At 29.3% G+C, this 18,818-nt stretch overlaps 1 protein-coding gene across 2 annotated transcripts in view; it reads right to left on the reverse strand.

Annotated features, from left to right (window-relative positions):
• Positions 1-18,818, reverse strand: part of LOC109595579 (uncharacterized) — a 55,498-nt gene that overhangs the window by 29,506 nt on the left and 7,174 nt on the right. For both annotated transcript variants that reach the window (XM_020010965.2, XM_049961391.1), the window contains one exon: positions 374-398. The gene's annotated coding sequence lies outside the window, so the exon portion shown is untranslated. The remainder of the gene's footprint in view (positions 1-373; positions 399-18,818) is intronic.

Below are 18,818 nucleotides of genomic sequence, written 5' to 3' on the forward strand. Positions count from 1 at the left end.
ACAAACGAATATTTTATGACCACGTGAAGAACTGATCATTTCATTAACAAACTGATTTACGTGGAAAACGTTAACTGTAAAAAACAACCCGAACCAGTTCCAGTGTGCAAAATTCCCCGATGAATTATGGGTTGAACGAGTTCTGCTAATATTATTTAAACCCGCACCTACACCTCGTTTGAACGACCGCCTCGGTCCTTTGATGTTTAAATGAAATGCCGAAATTGCATTGTGCAGAAGAACGCGTGTTCGTCGGCTACAACGTTGCCGTTTCTAAATTTCGATTATATAATTCGAATGTGTTATTGGTGAAATTTGTTTAACTTACTATAGGTCAAGATTCTGATTGCTGTGAGGCAACACTGATATTTACCTGCGTCGATTCAGATTCTCGCCACCTGCAACAAATACAAGCTGAAATTAAGGCAAACGCATTAAAGAAAAATAAGGATACACGCAAATTAATTGCGGCAATGCAAATAAACGTGGATTTGCAATTCTAATGTTCTGATAAATATTTGCTTATGAATTTGCAAATGACGTTCTCGGAACACCCCGGTATTTCTTTCAGTCCAAGAGCATTGTCTGGTCTGGTGTGCGTTTCAAGGAATATGTTGTAAGCCAATGAAATATGTTTTGTCCCATAAGTGGTTTTACTGGAAGCAATAATATTGATGTGAAAAATATGAAAGCTACTGAGAAATGACTTACATTATCTACCGGTTCCAGGAAGTTAGAACCATTGACTTCGAGACGCCATCAGAAAAAGTGTTAATTCTATAAATACCATCATATTATATTATTTTCTAACTTTGTTGCTCAGTACTTTTACTCACTCGGTACTCAGTACTACAATGTTTATTAATAATATCAATGGCTGAGCAATGGTAATGGCAATTTGAGACTTCCTTGATTTAATTTTTTCTTCAAAGGAAAAGCTAATAATTTTCATTATTAAAAACAGTATGGTAGGTATTTATAAATTATAGATCTACTTATATCATGTATTTGCAACTCTTGTAAACACTATTATATATCAAATTATGATACATCAATCAAAATATTAAATATTCTACTCATAACTCTTTTATTTAATGAACTTTTAAATAATATTAACTTACTATTGTTATTACACAGTATTATAAAAACTACAAAATTCTTATCCTGTAAAATGTTACATATATTTTTTCTGAATTGAGCTGGACCTAAATATAGGAACTTGAATTTTTTTTTAAGACGGATTTTAATGATTAATTAAATCTTTTAATAACACGGAAAACAACTGACTTCTTTAGCTGTGAACTAACTCTTCTTGTTTCTCTCGGTCTTAGTAGTGCTGAATTATAATTTTAATTTAAATTCACAGACATCAATGAAAGACAATAACGTAAAAAGTTGCCAAAATTGTGTCTATTGAAAAATAAAAAGTACACATTTTTTAAAGAAATTAAAATTAGATTGAACAGTTGCATAGTAGACACAGCAATATCAGAAAAAACAATAAACAATTCAAGCAGTACAGCTCATATTTTTAATATATTTTAATAAATTGCTACAATTATGACCACTACTGTAATTATGATGAAAGAAGTTAGCAAATATATACAAAGACAAATTTTTTATAACATCTGTTTAACACTTCATGTTTTTAATCACAAGCAATCACAAATACTGTTTGTATAATTTAAATCAGCTTTAACGCTGTCTATTGGATTGTATCCGATATGTTTAAGCCTCGAATCTCTTAAAAACATTAGCAGATATGACACCATATAAATTCCTTCGCACGTACACAATCCGGTACATTTTATTCGTAATTCTTTTAGATCGTTGTGCAATAATAAACAAGCTACGGCAGAAATTGGCATAATCAACTTAATATTACGTTTAAGTGTTTATGCACCAGAAGTGAAAGTCCCAGATGACAAATGATACAATGAACAATGAAAAATCAATCTATTTTTGTTTACGTAACACATAAAAACGGATTTCGAAATTGAAGGAGAAGCCTTCAACGAACGAATGAATTTGCACTATACTCGACGAAAATTAGCAAAATTATTCATGAGCGTCTCAGACGTGAGTCAGACTTTCGTAAAAATAATTCTGGGGAATCATTGTCGCCGTCGACGACTGCACAATTAGCGTTTATTATGCTTAATCCATTAGTTTCCGGAACGTGATCAAATCTCGGAATTAATTTGACGTGTCGCCAGATTTTCGTTGCGGTCTTGCGACACCGCCATGTTATGTTTATTATTTCATTAGGGTCTGAAAATAAATAAATTGCGAAAATGTTTAAAAGTCAATTTAAAGAACCGAGGTAGAATTGCCCAAAACCCACGCACCAATAAAAGGATTTAATTGCAGTATAAAAGTTTGCGTACGCCTTCGATATCGGCTTGATGTGTCCACTTACTGACAGTTCAATTATTCCAAAAATAAGGTACCCGTTTTTCACTCCTTATATGCACATGGCAATTGTTAAATGTTTGAGGTGAACGCACTGATTAATTTTTTTTATTAATGTCGCGTCGCCAGCAATTTGCGAATTTTGCTTTGTTATTGGGCGAAAAAAAAAAAAAAATTAAACCGACGACCTCGGTGCGTAGTCAAAATTTAAATGTGAATAATAATTACGTACGTATTTAGAAATCTGAATAACCAGTCGTGTTAAAATTATTTTCGACGTAAAAAAATCACGAACGTTTCGAAGGAATTTCGAACGAATGGTGCCGTTCAAATTACTGGAATCTGATGTGCGTATGGATATAATCAAAATAAATCGACTCGGACTTCGAAAATCTTTTAGACCTGTGACAGTAGAATAACATCATTAATTAAATTAATGGCCTTTTAATACACATCATTAATACTGTTAGTCCTCTTATGTAATCATTTCAATTAGGACTGGCGCTCAAAAACACTGTTATTTTTCTCGGTGAAATGTATTAGAAGTTAATAATTCAGATGGTAACCACGGTTGCCGTGTGTCTTGTACATCACCGTACACAGTTATATTTATTTGGTGTGTGAATAATCGTTTTGACTGACACCATGTCCTGTTCCAATCATGAATTTATTCTTGTTGTTAGGCATATTTTTTAAGCACTTAAATTTGACCATTAGTACGAATGTTAACTCTTCAGGATTAACCTACATGTTAACAGTTTTAAAGAAGAGTCACCTACTTGACCCGATGTGTAGAAAATTCAACAATGAAGAAGTCACGTCTACAGGAACATATATAAATTAGAAAATAATACTGTAACTAATTTGTTAATTAGGCAATAATGCAATGGGAACAAAAAAGCACAGTTTCATAATACAAATTTAAATTTTAATATTATGTATTGTTGTAATGAGGCTAACAATTTTAGTTTTCATTTTAGTTTATGTTCACATATATATGTAATTAAGAAGATCATTTCACTCTAGCATGAAAGCATTATTATTCAAAAATTGTTGTGTTATTGTTTTACTGATTTTAATGGGATATCATTTAAAATTCATGAGTAATTTTAAAGTTCGCTTTTAACTTTATTGTTATTGCAACCTGGGATTTGTCAACATCAGGGACAAGTTATTACACACTTTTATCTGAATTTTTTAAATTCAACTGTGGCAAACTTATTTATAACCACACGAAATCATAACAAATCCATTTTCATGTTTTATTGTGACCTTTGCATATTTAGGAATAAATTCCCCAACCCCTGCACTTTGATTATTTGCTAATGATGGCTCTTCTGACCGTTGACTCTATAAGATGATGATATTTCTCATTAGAAATAGAATTCCTTGAGTATATAACTTCATTAAATAATTAGTCAATTTTACTTTTACCTCTCTGTCCAGGTTTTGAAGCTTATACGGAATCTTCTAGTAATTACATGAATCGGTGTTTCATTAAAAAGAGTATTTTTATAATAAAAAGTTGTTAACCAAACTATAGACAAAATTATTAAAACAAATTTTATATAAAGCAAAATAAATAAGAAGTTTTGACTATTCTAATAATCAGTGTTGCGAACCCTAGTTGCAATGCAAGCACGAATTCGACGTGACATGCTTTATTTAATTATCAATATATTTTTGGGGAACATTTTCCCATTCTAATACTTACAACAAGTCCACTCTAATTCGGTTATACCTTCCATTTTCATATAATTTTTGGCTGTTTTGCCGGTATGTGGAAGAGCATTATCCTGCATAAATAGGAAAGAATTTCTTTTGTGGTCAGAACTTGTCCTGGGCCTATATTTTAGGGTTCTCAACTCTAGAATCCTCGAATAGGTTTTCGAAACTACGCCCGGGTAACCCCTATCGTTTATGAATTTTCCCTTTGCTTTGTTTTGACAGAGAAATAATTCTTCCCTTCTCTATAAGGCATTTTAAATAAAATTTGTGAAAATAAGTAAGTCCAATTCACTACTACTATACATGGGAACAGTGAAATTGACACTCCACGAACGAATGTTACCACTCATTTACATTCGCTTTTTATTGCCGACTAAGTTTTTTCCATGAAAAATAATTATTTCGTGTGAATACTATGTGATTCCATATATGTTTGGTTGTGTGTATATTAAGATCACTCAATGCATTTAACAAAATTATTATTTAACCATGCCTTGAGAAACTACCATAAAATAAATAAGTTTTCTTCAGCATATGGCAACGTAATGTTTTTCATACTAGATTTAATTACTATTTGATCCATAATGACATTTATACACACATCACGCGAAAAAATAAAACACCAGATCTTAACAGATCCATTTTTCTATTCCAATTTTACTTTTAAATACCTTCCGCAGTTTTCAATGGAAATAGGATGAGAACTGCATTAAGGTTATACAATACAATTAACAAAATTATCGTTTAACCATATCTTGCGGAAACTATCATAAAATAAATCAGTTTTGTTCAGCATATGGTAAACTAATGTTTTCCATACTATTTGGTTCATAATGTCATTTATGCCAACACCATGCGAAGACATAAAACATTAGATTATAACACATCCATTTTCATGTTTTACTATCACCTTTGCATATTTGGGAATAAATTCTTTTGATGACCCCAAACTCAAGATAGTTTTCCACTTTTTTTAATTTGCCAATAATGAGTTTCTTTCTGGAAATTTTACTATTAAAATTTGTTTCTCCATTTCTTATAGCTGGCATTTTATATTTATGTAACGGGAATTAGTTTATGTGATTTCGAGTATTAGAAACATGTCCAATAGCAGCACTTATTAATTTAATTTTCAAGTAGTACATAGCAGGAAGATTTTGTAAATGTTTGCTTCAGTTAAACTCATGTTTAAAATAATAATAGTAATGTTCAAAATAATAATAATAATAAATAAAAAAAAAAATAATTTTCTTGAACTTCCTTGGTTTATTAACTCTACTACAATATCTGTGGAAAGAAATCGACTAACAAATAACTGACTGGAACAAATTTATTTTTGATATTTAATAGAAATTTCAATCATTAAATAAAGTTTAGTTTAGTACAGTCTAAATTAAATATACATACAACTATTTTCAGTTCCTTTCATTGTTAAAAGATTTGCCACAATAATTAGTTTATATAAATAAAAATATGTATCATTAATTGTCTCGACATATTTTAGATCTACACAAATTCAAAGTAAAATTAAGAAATTTACTCAAAATTAAGTACATTTCCATAATAAAAATGAAAGTTTAATACAGCTAATTTAATTGATACTTTAAATTGTATTGATAGTATTAAAAAAATAATTATTAATTACAAATACATAAATAGCTCCAAAGACTCTGGAGCATAGAGTATATCATCAATTAAATGGACGATATACGTTCCTCGCACCACGTGTCTTGTAAATACTGAATTTAATTCAGATGCAGTAATATATTACCATTTTATTAATAACAAAATTATCTGTTGTCCGTGCAGACGCAAGACGCAAGGTCGCTGAGTAAATATTTAAAGAAAATAACTTACATCGGTACCAAGCACTATGCATTTATACGATCTTCATAAATCAGCCTCCGTAATTAAACCATATATCATTCCCAATTCAATTACACACAATGTTTTGGTTTTATTAATGATGCATATCTTCCTCTCTAAATCTTATTCGATTTTGATTACTTAATTAGACGGTCTCCATCTGGTTACATTGTTATTAAAACGTTTTACTATTAACAAAAAAAAGAACACGCCCGATATATACATGGTTTAATAAAGGATTGTTATTTCGAACTCATTCATTGTTGTTGGGGACACATTGGGAGCAGGTATGCCATTCTTAGAGATCACCAACACATTCCAATTACTAGAACGTTGTGGTATACGTAAAAATAATGAATTTACTTCCATATGTGTGAATGGTACATCGGCCGCGGCAATAAGTTGTATTTCCCGTATGAATTCTTCAGTTTCGTCTCAGTTCCATATAAAGAAAGGTACCAGTCTTGCCGGGTACTTACGAGCATTATGCACACTCAATAAGTGGATGTAATGTAACAGTAGTTTATTGATAAAAATGATTTTACATATACATCTATCTTCAGGTTAACCAAGGGTTAGCCGTTATTCAGGCATTGCGATCGTACTTAGTTATGCTTGGCGTACAGCTCGTGCCCTACTTTACTATATCGGCTAGTACGCTTACGAAAGCCTTTGCCGGGGACATAATTACCCGTCTTTGATAATCATCGCATAACTGTTGCCTCTGTAGTACTCAAAATGGATTAGAATATCATTGTTCGGCTCCCAACCACGGTACATGTACTTCTTTAAAGGACAATTACTTTAAATGGTTATTTGGAGTACAACCTCAACGATAGGTATTTTACTAGAACGATAAACGTACTATTACAATAAATATGCAAATGTCTGTTACTTGTTGGTTTGAAACACGTGGTACCACACTCAATTGATCTCGGGTACACGAATTAATAATTTATATTTTAATTAATTTTTAGAATAACTAAACAGCATAAATTTAATAGTTTATTGGGTCGATTTGCAGTAATAATGATTGTAATTTGTGTGTTTAAACTCAAAAGACATGTTAATTATAATTAATGAAGTTTGTGCCTTACAGTAATTATTTCCGACAACAAGATTAATTTTACAGTACGTCTAATCGTTGTACTTTGAGCTTCATGATAAAATTATTTTACACGGCACTTTTTACATCCAATTGTAATTCGACATATGTTTAATATATGGCCTTATTCCCGCTTCTTGTTGTTAAAAGTTTTCATAGTTCTCTATAAACAATCCGACCCCAACTGACAGAGGTTATGTTAATGTGTTATTAACCACCATTAATCTTCCAATCATCACTGAAACTCATCAATAATATTAACAACAACAAAACTAACTGTATCCAATGTGTATTATCCATAAATCGTGAGACACCTATTTACAAGTATCGGTCTATTAAACGCCAGGCCACAGTGTAAATATTCAAAATAATATTAATTTGACTCATTTTACCCAATTAATACGTCGGTAACAACGATCTTGATAAAATTCAAGATTCATTTAATAACAGAATAAATTTAAATAATTAACGACAATCCTCGACGGACTGAAAAACGATTCTCCAATTAACAGATTTGTAAATTGATGCGGTTTTTCTGTTATGCAAATAGAAACACGAAACTGTGTTTGTTGTGCAAGAGATGTCACATTTTTCCTTCGTTGTATTGTCAGCACTTGTACAGTTATAATTGTCCGGTTGGCTGTACAGTTTTATTATCCAGTTTCTCGCATCGGTACGTCGACGAAATCGATGGATTTAGAATGTTGCCGTTTTTGTGTGTTTTAAAAGTAATTTTGAGTGAACAAAAAAATTAATCGTTGCAGATGATGGCTTATTTATCTGGTTAATTTGTGAGGAGGTCCGTTCAAAGATACTTAACATGTTCCTTAAAAGGTACCACGGGATAATGAGTCAAAATTTGATGACAAGTTGATTCGGCTATGTAAAAGGTATTTTCTAGATTAAACAAATTGTTTACTACAGAAAAGGTAGTATTGACTTGAATACTCTCATAGTAAGACCTAAATTGCTAATATTAACCATTGTTTTATATATAATTTTCATTAGAATGAGACCATTTAATTTGTTTTTGGCTATTGCTATTTTAGTTTTCATAAGGCGACAACTTTGATGAAAGAGTATTTATTAGTTTTTTTTGTATCATCATATCAAACTTTAGCGGAATTTTTCATCACAAAATTACAACTTAAGCTGAATCGGCCGGGTGTAGAGACCTTTGAGCGACATCCTTCATATTTGAGTAATTGGATCAATTTATTCATTATTTATCCCTGATTTAAGCTGACCATTGGAACCGCATTACATCTATATAGGTATTAACACCGCCACTAGCGTCAATACTTCTCGAATTACAAAATCATCATGTCCACGTGGGTACCGATTTTACTCCAATATGAAAAAAATAATAAAATAGTAATTGGTGTTACATTGGGTAAGTATGGCATAAACAATGAGATATTTTGTGTATTTTAAGGTAAATTTCAGGTATGGAGATCCAAAATTACTTAACACGTACTTTAGGAGGTACCACTTAGCTATGTAAAATGTAGCTTCTGATTGAGTGTTATGGGATAATATAAGTCCGTTATATCAAAACAAGAGATTTGAAGTCTAAAATTCGGGGTATGCTTAGAATTGACAAACAATGAAGATTGTGAAGAAAAAAAGATAATGAAAAAAATGACTTATACAATTCAGATTAGATAAATTGTTTACTACAGAAAAGGTACTCTTGACTTGAGTACTCTCATAGTGACACGAAAATTGCTAATATTAATCATTGTTTCATATATTACTTTGATTGAAATAAGATCATTTAATTTGTTTTTTCGCAGTTTTCATAACATTTATAACAATTTTTTTATTATCATAAAATTACAACTTTGATGTAAAGCTGAATCGGTTTTATCTGGAGGAACGTTGTAAATACCTTTCAGTGACACCCTTTATATGTAAATAATTGGATCAATTTATTAATTATTTATCCCTGATTAAAGCCGACCATTGGAACCGCATTACATCTATATAAGGACCAACACCGCCATTAGTATCAACACTTCTCGAATTACAAAATCATCATGTCCACGTAGGTACCGATATTACACCAATAAGGAGAAATTAATAAAATGGTAATTGGTGTTGCATTACGCATTGGGTGGGTATGGCATAAACGATGAGATGTAGGAACGTCTCATGCATAATCCCAACATTGAATTGAAATTAAACCAGATCCAGCTGCCGATTACCGAGCTAGTGTGAACATACCGTTATCGGTCGAGCCAAATGAGCTCAAACGGAAATTCAACTAATGCATCCACCTATGCGATAACTCAAGTTCATCTAGATTGTAAATAAAACGAATATACATATATCGAGTGGAGAGACCAATTGAAGGAATCTAGATACGTTCTTCGGCTACGTCGTCGTATCAATAAGGTTAATAATGGGGCTAAACCGTTGTGGAAAGTGACGGGATCGCACGCAACCCGCCCCGCCCGTATGTCAAAGAAATTATTTTTTTTTTTTTTGTGGAACTGCCAGATTTAGTAGATTTTATGGGATTGACGAAGGAAAATCCCGACACGGTTTCTTTCTGGTTTCGCGCCAAAACTAGCGAATCTAACGAGCTTTCTCCCACGGTAAAACAAGATGTCTCTTCTGAACTACTTCAGGAAAACAGCGATTTCCTTTTAATGCGCTTTTTATGTGTACACAGGCGGTTTTTTTTTTAAATACGTAATCTGTTAATTGATTTATCTCATACGACGGATGCGGCTTGTGTGAAAATGAAAGTGGTGACGATTTCCTTGGGCGTATAATTAATTGTAAATTGTAAACAATGCCGCTTGCGCTTGAAACTGTTCATTACATAAAATTATGTATAATTGAAGAAAGGACGCATTATGAGCCATTACCATTTTTATATTAAATTAACACATGTAACAATTTTCTACGTTACGATGTTAGGAATTAGAATACTGACGGGAATTTTTAATTCATGTTTTTGGAACTAAAGCAAAGAAACCTTCCAAATCATTTTCAAAAAAGAAACAAAATATTCATAATTACTAATTATGATACTTTAGTCATTTAAATTCAACTTGATATACTTATATGGTATATTTATTATGGTTACAGTTTTAGGAGTTTACAGTTTAAGAAACTGTCACATCTACGTTTCTTTGAACTTTTGCCTTTGCATTTACATTTTAAATAAATTTTAATGGCCAAATATTAAAATATTTAATTTTAAGTGATTCCCATAACTGTTTATTTTTTATGGTTCCATTTCGCCTGTTTAAAATATTCCATTTAAAATTTTACGTTGATAAATAAATAAAATGAAGTTTTTGTACGGAATTAATAATGTTATTAGAACGTGTACATCACATGTTAGATTAGCCGTCGCATCCTGCTGTGTTTATTACGAAATCGTTGGAATTCCTGCGAAATTTGCCCATAATTCAGGAAACATTCCAGCTGGTAATAAAATGTGACATAAAAGTACACGCATATAAGTGCTTCATTATTTTACATCATTTTCACACCGAATGAAATTGAACATCCATAATCTTAAATTTATTTTAACTCCTAAAATATTACTGGAAGAAACACATTGACTGTAATAATTTATCTGCGAAAACTAATTAAAGTTATTTATTTATTTAGGGTTTAGATTTAACGCACAGAATAAAATTTAACGTTCACAATCTTACATCCAACTAAACTAAAAAAAAACGCAACATAATATTTCATGTTTTTTTTTAATAAAATTAGTTATTTAAGCAGACTCTTATTTCTTGTACAATAATAATAAATATAAAACAATTAAACAACATTTTTTTCTTTTTATATTATATAAGAACAAAACTAATTCAACCAAAATTATCTTTACCCATTGCGCATCAGAAGAAACTACCCGGACACCAAATATACGATCTCTACCATCATATTTTAAGAATTAAATGTACCAAATTCCCCTTTGACTTGTCTTGATATCTTCATACAGAGTTCCATTTATCTGTCAGTTTCTCTGAACTTTTACCTTTGCATTTACATTTTAAATAGTTTTTAACGGTCAAATATTAAATAATTTTTATCATAACCTTTTATGTATTATAGATATCACCACCATATTTTAAAATAAATAATAAAATGTATTGAATTGCACCTCTAATTGATTAATTAGACGGAAAACTCATCTTGATATATTTATTCAGAGTTCTATTTAATGAGCTTTAAGATTTCAAAAGAATCTGTCAAAAATAAGGCATGAACGGATCTACGTTTCTCTGAACTTTTGCTTTGTATATTTACATTTTGAATAATTTTTAATGATCAAATATTAAATAATTTAATTTTATGTGATTCTCATAATTGATTTTTTATGGTTACCAGTAGCATATTTTGAGATAAAAAATAAATCTCTTAAATGCACCATCAATTGTCAACTTAGAAAAATATATAAAGTCAACTCGATATACTTATACAGAGTGGCATTTTTTAAACTTTGAGAGTTATTCGAATAGAAACAGTTTAATTAACAAAACCATGATTTAATTTTCATATTCGGATTATTTCTATTCATAGAAACCATATAATACGACGAAACAGTAGAGTTTCTTCATCACCAAATTAAACCCGAATAAAGTAATTGATTAACATTGCCCACGTACTCGATTACCTTATACGTGGCCAAGATGAAAATGTTAATGTAAACATAGCCTAGGCCATTCGGCCGGGTTTTATGTTCTGGCGTACGGGGGTTTTATGCATGTCACTGCGGGCATTTATAGATATTGCGTGGACATTCGAAATCAAATAGGATTTAAATTCATTAATATTTATGGTTATGCTCATTACTTCCTAATTGCAAAATTACTCCAATAGCAGCGTCACAATTTTCCATCAACGAAGATTTTCTTTGTCGACGGTTTTCGTTTCTGTTCCGATGCTTATTCGATGATTTTTTCTTAGTTCGATCAAGGTGAGATCGCAGTGTTGTTGTCGGCTGTCGGACAGCAAATTGAATTTGCTGAACGAAATACGGGGAACGTTTACGGCAACACCGTTAAATACTTTGAATTTCTATATTTCAAATAATCGTTAAACATCAAGGTTGCGTGTGTCAAAAAGCAGCTGCCGAGTGTAACAACCATAGCCACGAGCTATACACAACTACGACTGCGAGTACCTTCGGATTGTTCTCGCAGGTAAAGTCTCGGAGATATTTAGTACGTCGAATAATAAATCTAGTCGATCTATTAACTCACAAAAGCCGTTAGCCGGTATTTAAGGAGGAACGTTGCATAAAACACGAATACAATTTCTACTTAAACCCGATTTTTCTCACAGATAATTTCCAACCTGACAATCCAATCCATACGGCGAAAGACGGGGAAGAAATGCAAACATTTCCGCAACGGCGTATGGCAACATCCACCCACATCATTTGCCCAGTCGCTTTTATAATATGCGAACGTGTATTAATACCTTTATGTAATTTCAAAGGGAACAAGTCAATTATTCACCACATATCAAATATATTACAAAGCGTCGGCCAGATCTGTTTGCTTATTGCAATTTTAAATGCGACTTACTGTTGTCGTATTCACAACGGAACGTCTCCAATTGAAAACGCTGTGCTACGGGGAAGATCTCTTTCTTGTTATTAATGGCGATCAATTTGTTATTTTCCCCCCTTTAATGTATAGTAGAAATTAAATAGAGTGGTTTTATTCCAAAAAAACACAGAATAAATTTAATATTACGTTGCAAAGTTATTGTATTATTGCTGAGATTTATAGAAGAACGATTTTATATGTTTAATTAATAATTATTAACAATAAATAAGTAATAGTTTTCGCTTAAAATAAATGTCTATCATCGATAGAAGTTACGTACTAAATGTGTAATGAAAATAGTAAATTATCGATTAAAATATAATTTTTATTGTTTCATCGCCAATAATGTACTTGTAATTTAATAAAAGATAACATAACATTTCCTTTTACGTGTTATTACATAATTTAATTTAAATGTATTTTAGTAGGATTTTTACAAATAGAAAATTACGTTATAATGAATAAACATTATTATTTATACACAACGTAATTGAATTACTATGAATAACAATACTTTATGATCACCCATTTAATGATGAATTTTTAACTAATAAAAAAACGAATACATTTAAAATATATAAATTGTAAAAATAATAATAACATTCATGATGTTAACTATAAAAATATATATATGTATATATAAGAGTAAATCTTTATAATTATTAAATTTTTTTCCAATACAATTTTATTGAATTATTTTATGGTTTTCCATTAAAAAAATAAAACTACATATAATAAACATATTACATGGCAACATAAAATATTTATTATGCCTATTAATTTTAAATTGAGATTCAATATTGACATTCATTAAAAACTAAATGACAATTTATTTATGTGCCTCAGGTAGCCGTTTTCGATTTGATATCGATGAATCTATAAAGTAACTGTATAATTTTATAACATTAGCCTACAATCTAGTCTCCTGTGTTCATTTTTGTGGAACATTTGTTCTCAGGAAGCTTAATGGGAGGCATTCATTAAGAAATTACAATTTTTAAACTGCTTATTAATAATCTCAGATTTATGGCTTATCAGTTACGAATTTGGTAACAAGAACAGTTACGGTTGGTCGGCAGATGGTTGCAACAGTTGTAGATTTTAATTTTGATATATTTGTTACATGTTACGTTTTAATAGGTAATTAGATGGAATGCCTTACCAATTACTACGAATGCATATCCGTCGACGACTTACCTGAAACAAGATTCATATGTAATTAGATGTGCATTGCATGATTTATCTGGGTTTTTAACGGACATTTTTATTAAAGCCGGGACGACTGAAGAATCTTAAAATGTGGCAAATAATAAATCCATGTTTAACTGAATCAAGGTTAATCCGGTTTATAGCTATGAAATTGGCGAAGAATTTTTCATACATGTGCACAATGCTAAATTTTACATTTAATGACAGCTATTAAAGATGGATTATAAAAGTACTTAATTTGTATTTCAATTAAATTGATGTTGTGTGGAACAGACAAATGGATTAAAATCCCGCTTCAATTTTAGAATATGAACTGAATGGCAGTTACAATCATCAACATTTTTATAGAAAATGGAGACTTGTGATACATCAACATTCTTTATTTAAAAATCTTATTGTTTTCCAATTTAGTGCAAAAATTAATTAAAGAATGTGTTACAAGCCTCCAATTCCAATTTAAAATTTTGGGAGTTGCAACTATTCCAGTGAGATTTCTTCATTTCATCTAAAATTGACATTTTGGATTTTTTGTATAAAAATACTCAATAATTAAAACAGTACATTCCATTTGCCTGTTCCACATCGTATACTCGTATTCTGAAAATATATTTACGACCATAAATTATTTAGTGTGGGCTTGTATTTTAAGTTTTTCGAATATGAACTTTGTTTAATATTAGTATAACATTTGTTTTACAATAATTTATTATGATAGTAATATTTTTTGAAATAATTTATTGACACTATTGTAATAATAATGGAATCAACAGGATAAAAAACACACAAATCTACTTTTATAGTGTCATGTTCGCAATTTGACATTAAATGATATATAAACAGTTTGCTCGCACAATTAAAGATTCATTTGTAACGTGATCCCGGATATAAAATAATCCATTAAAAGCTTTTGTATGACACGTGAATGCTCTAATACAGTCTGGAAATACTAGAAACATGAATACTATTAAAAAACAAACCTGACAAATCCATTCATACTCGCATTATAAAAGGCATATCAATATTAATATGTGTATCAAGGTGAGACACAAATTATAGGTACTCGATTTATGTATTATTGAAAGTAAATTATTCATATATAGTGTTTATTTATTCAAAATATATCAATATTATTATAATAATGATGATGTATCTGTTTTTTTTTTTGCATTATTATATTTTTAAATGAGATATTGTCAAAATAACCATTAACTAGATTGGTTCTGGACCGTTTCCATTTTCGGCTGTATTTAAATATATGATAATGTACTTTATAATTGCTACCAATTATTTATTATTAACTTTTGATTGGAAAAAAATGCTGTACGTCACACAACTAGTTATGTTATACAATTTTAACAAAATGTTGCATTCATAATGTTCGTAACAGTTGTAACCTTAAAACGTTGATTGTGCGTAAATTTTAATAATACGAAAATCTCTCCTCTCAAAAATTAACCATTGTTCGCCATAAAATTAAGATCTTAATTCGAGAAGAAAGTGTCTCATGTTCTAACACTGTAATTACATATAGCATAACAAAAGATGTTAACAAGAAGATATAATAAAACATGGTCTTAATTTCACTTCCTAATTTTCCAGCAATGCAAAGAATGAAGAAAGGTCACTTTTTATTCATAATTTACTATAATGAGAGTACGAGTACACAATTAAGTCATACGATCGAGAAAGGAAATTTTGTTGTTGTTGAAAAGGGAAAGTATTTTTAGTTCGTCGACGGGGAACATCGCAGTCAATTTTTTTCTACAAGACGCGCCCGATAAATCAAAAACGATAGAGTTATGTATATTATAATTTGATAACTTTCATCGGCCACATAAATATAAATTATCGGGATTATTTTAGAAATTCGGTCGGTTTTTGCGGATTTACGATGTGTTACGCAACAGATTAATCGTTTAATTCCGGAATTAATTATTCAATCGATTATCGATGCGAAATTAAATAATTTGTTTCGATATACGATTCGTGACGAAAGTCAAGATCCAATGAAACCGTAAACGTTTCGGTTAAAGTAATATAAATACTCTAAATTCGCAGAACTAATTAAAACATTTTAATTCGTTTGGTCGGCGATTTATATTTTTTCATGAAAACGCACTTCAAATTTCCAAATTGTATTACATCTTTTTAGTTATTTTTATAAATTAAATTGATATATGAATAAAACTAAATACATTTTAAGTAATTTGTTTTCTTAAATAGTTTTTAAATTCTTCTGAGAGCTTACATAACCCAAAGTATTTAATTATAATATTTGGGAAAAAATATTTGTAGTCCGTTTACGATTCTACTTAAATTCTGGTGGAATACTAGTATGGGTTTTAGATATGTTCTTCTATATTTGTATGTGAAAATAATTTGAATAGAATGTTGGGAGAATATAAAAGTTTGATATTTTTAAATATTGCTCTAAATGAAAACAGAGATATGTTTATGAGAATCTAAAAAATTTAAGATTTTTGTTAGTTATATATACATAAAATTTATTACTTTTGCTATTTTAAATCATTATTGATGATTATTTTATATAACTCAAGATTAAGATAAAACAAAACATCAAATTTTGAAAATAAATTGAAAATGAGCTCATCAAATTATTCAAACTATTAAAATGTTATATGACTTGTTTAGTTTTCTTATTAAATCATTGAATTCATCAAAATATACCTGTAAAATTAAAAAAAAGTGGTAATTTATTCAGAGACATCAACAGTCGATAAGAATACGAACCTCAGTAACTTGGGCTAGATTATTTAAAATATGACTTTTGGATATTTTATTTTATGTTCACACAAGAAAATACGATTAGAATGTTGTAATTGTCTAATTGAAAGCAGTAAAATATTACTGAGACTGTAAAGATCAAGAGTTTAGTTAGTTTACAAATTATAATAAATATTGCATAATTTTATGACATTTTTTATTAACTCTCATTAATTAAAATTTTATTTTTTTTAATAAAATTAAGAAGTAACCTACTTCAAAGTCATTGAAGTGAGTTAAAACAATGATTATATTATATAATCCAACACTGAGGTAAAATCAAACAGATTTGGGGGATTTAAAACATTTGTTTTTGTTATAAGTTAGGTTGAAATTTGAAGAAGATTCATAAGATGATCGAAATTAACAAAATTGTGTCTTAATTTATCTAAATCATCGTTGAATTCTGAAAATATACATATCTTAACATTCGAAAATAAGAAAAAATATTTTAATTGCATTAATTGTATTAATTAACAAGAAATAATTGTCGAAACTGATCTAATTGAAAACAACAAAATATTTCTGAGTGTCTATAAAATTGAAAAGATTAATTAGTGCACAAATTATAATAAATAAGTAAAAATATTTCAATATTTTTGTTAAATCTTGTTAATTAAATTTTAATTTTACGCATTGTTAATTTAAAAAGTAATCTACTCCCTAGAAGGGAACTAAAAGTACAATTATCAATCATATCATCAATACAATCTCTTTGAGATAAAACCAAACGGATTTAAGATCAGATTTTGAAAATGAGGATTGAAAAGTATAAAGTATACTAAAAAGCTTTTTAGTTTTTGTTATAAATTAAGTTGAAATATAAAGTCAGCTCATATAATGATTAAAGTTAAAAAAGATTTAAGTCTTTTTTTCTAAAATAATTGTTGAATTCTCGGAATTTACATGACACAAGGTCTGCAAATAAGAAAAGGTATCAAATCTTTTTAATCATAATGATATCTAACAAAAAATATTTTAAATAATATTAAAAACTTTAAATTTAAACGGAGACATCAACAGTCGATAAGAAACGAACCTACCCTAGATTAACGAGTACTAACATTTCAAATATAACTTTTAGATATTTTCCGTAGAATGTAAGAATTTTCATGAATCGAATTTTTTATTAATACTTATTGATTAAATTTTATTTTAAATGTTACGCATTATTAAGAAGTAGTCTATTTAAAGTCAGTGAAATAAACTAAAAGTATGATTATATTATATAATCCAAATTTGAGAATTGAAAAGTATAACAAATTTTTAGTTACAATTATGAACCATGTTTAAATTTAAAGAAGTTCATAAAATGATTAAAACTAACACAATTTTATGTAACCTTTTATGTTTTTTCAATAAATCGTTGAAATAACTAAGTAATCCAAGTTCACAGAATTAATACATTTAATTTGTCCGGACGGTGATTCATAATTTTACAAGAAAACACACTTGCAATTAACCAAACAACACTTTCACCAATTCTGGCAATTTTTTATGTAAATTGATTTAAAAGTCGGATAATTAATGTGTCCACGAGCGAAAGAATGCATGACCTTTAATTCTATGCCGAATATGCAAAAATTACAAACTACTTTACGAAATCCACACATATAAATCCTAATATGTCAGAAATTTAATTTGGCGACTAAAACGTCTAATTTATCACCCGTTACGTAACCTGTTCCTCAGTAGGATGTGAAATTTAATTTACGAATTTAAATGACACTATTGATGGTTTAGTGTTGTACACGATTTTTTATCAGTACTACTGGGGAATTTATGACTTAATTTTACGTTCATATTTTTAGAAATAATATAATTTCATTGAAAAAATAATTTAATATTTTATATTAATTCTCCGATTATCTATGTAACATTTTGTTGCCGAAATTTTCAATTAATGGAATAAAAAATGACTGGCTAAAAATAAAGGCAAACTTAATTCGATAATTAATAAAACTGAACCAATTTATTAAAGAAAAATGAAATACTATGTCACTGAAACATGGAACTGGTCTATGTAAATCGATTTTTTGTCAGTGTGTTTTTACTAATGTGCTTCTGAATGTTCTTGGTGACACTTATTATATAAATAAATTTCAATGTATTTGAGAGATAAGTATGTT

Source organism: Aethina tumida, chromosome 1 (assembly GCF_024364675.1).
Source record: "Aethina tumida isolate Nest 87 chromosome 1, icAetTumi1.1, whole genome shotgun sequence".
NCBI classification, from domain to species: domain Eukaryota; kingdom Metazoa; phylum Arthropoda; class Insecta; order Coleoptera; family Nitidulidae; genus Aethina; species Aethina tumida.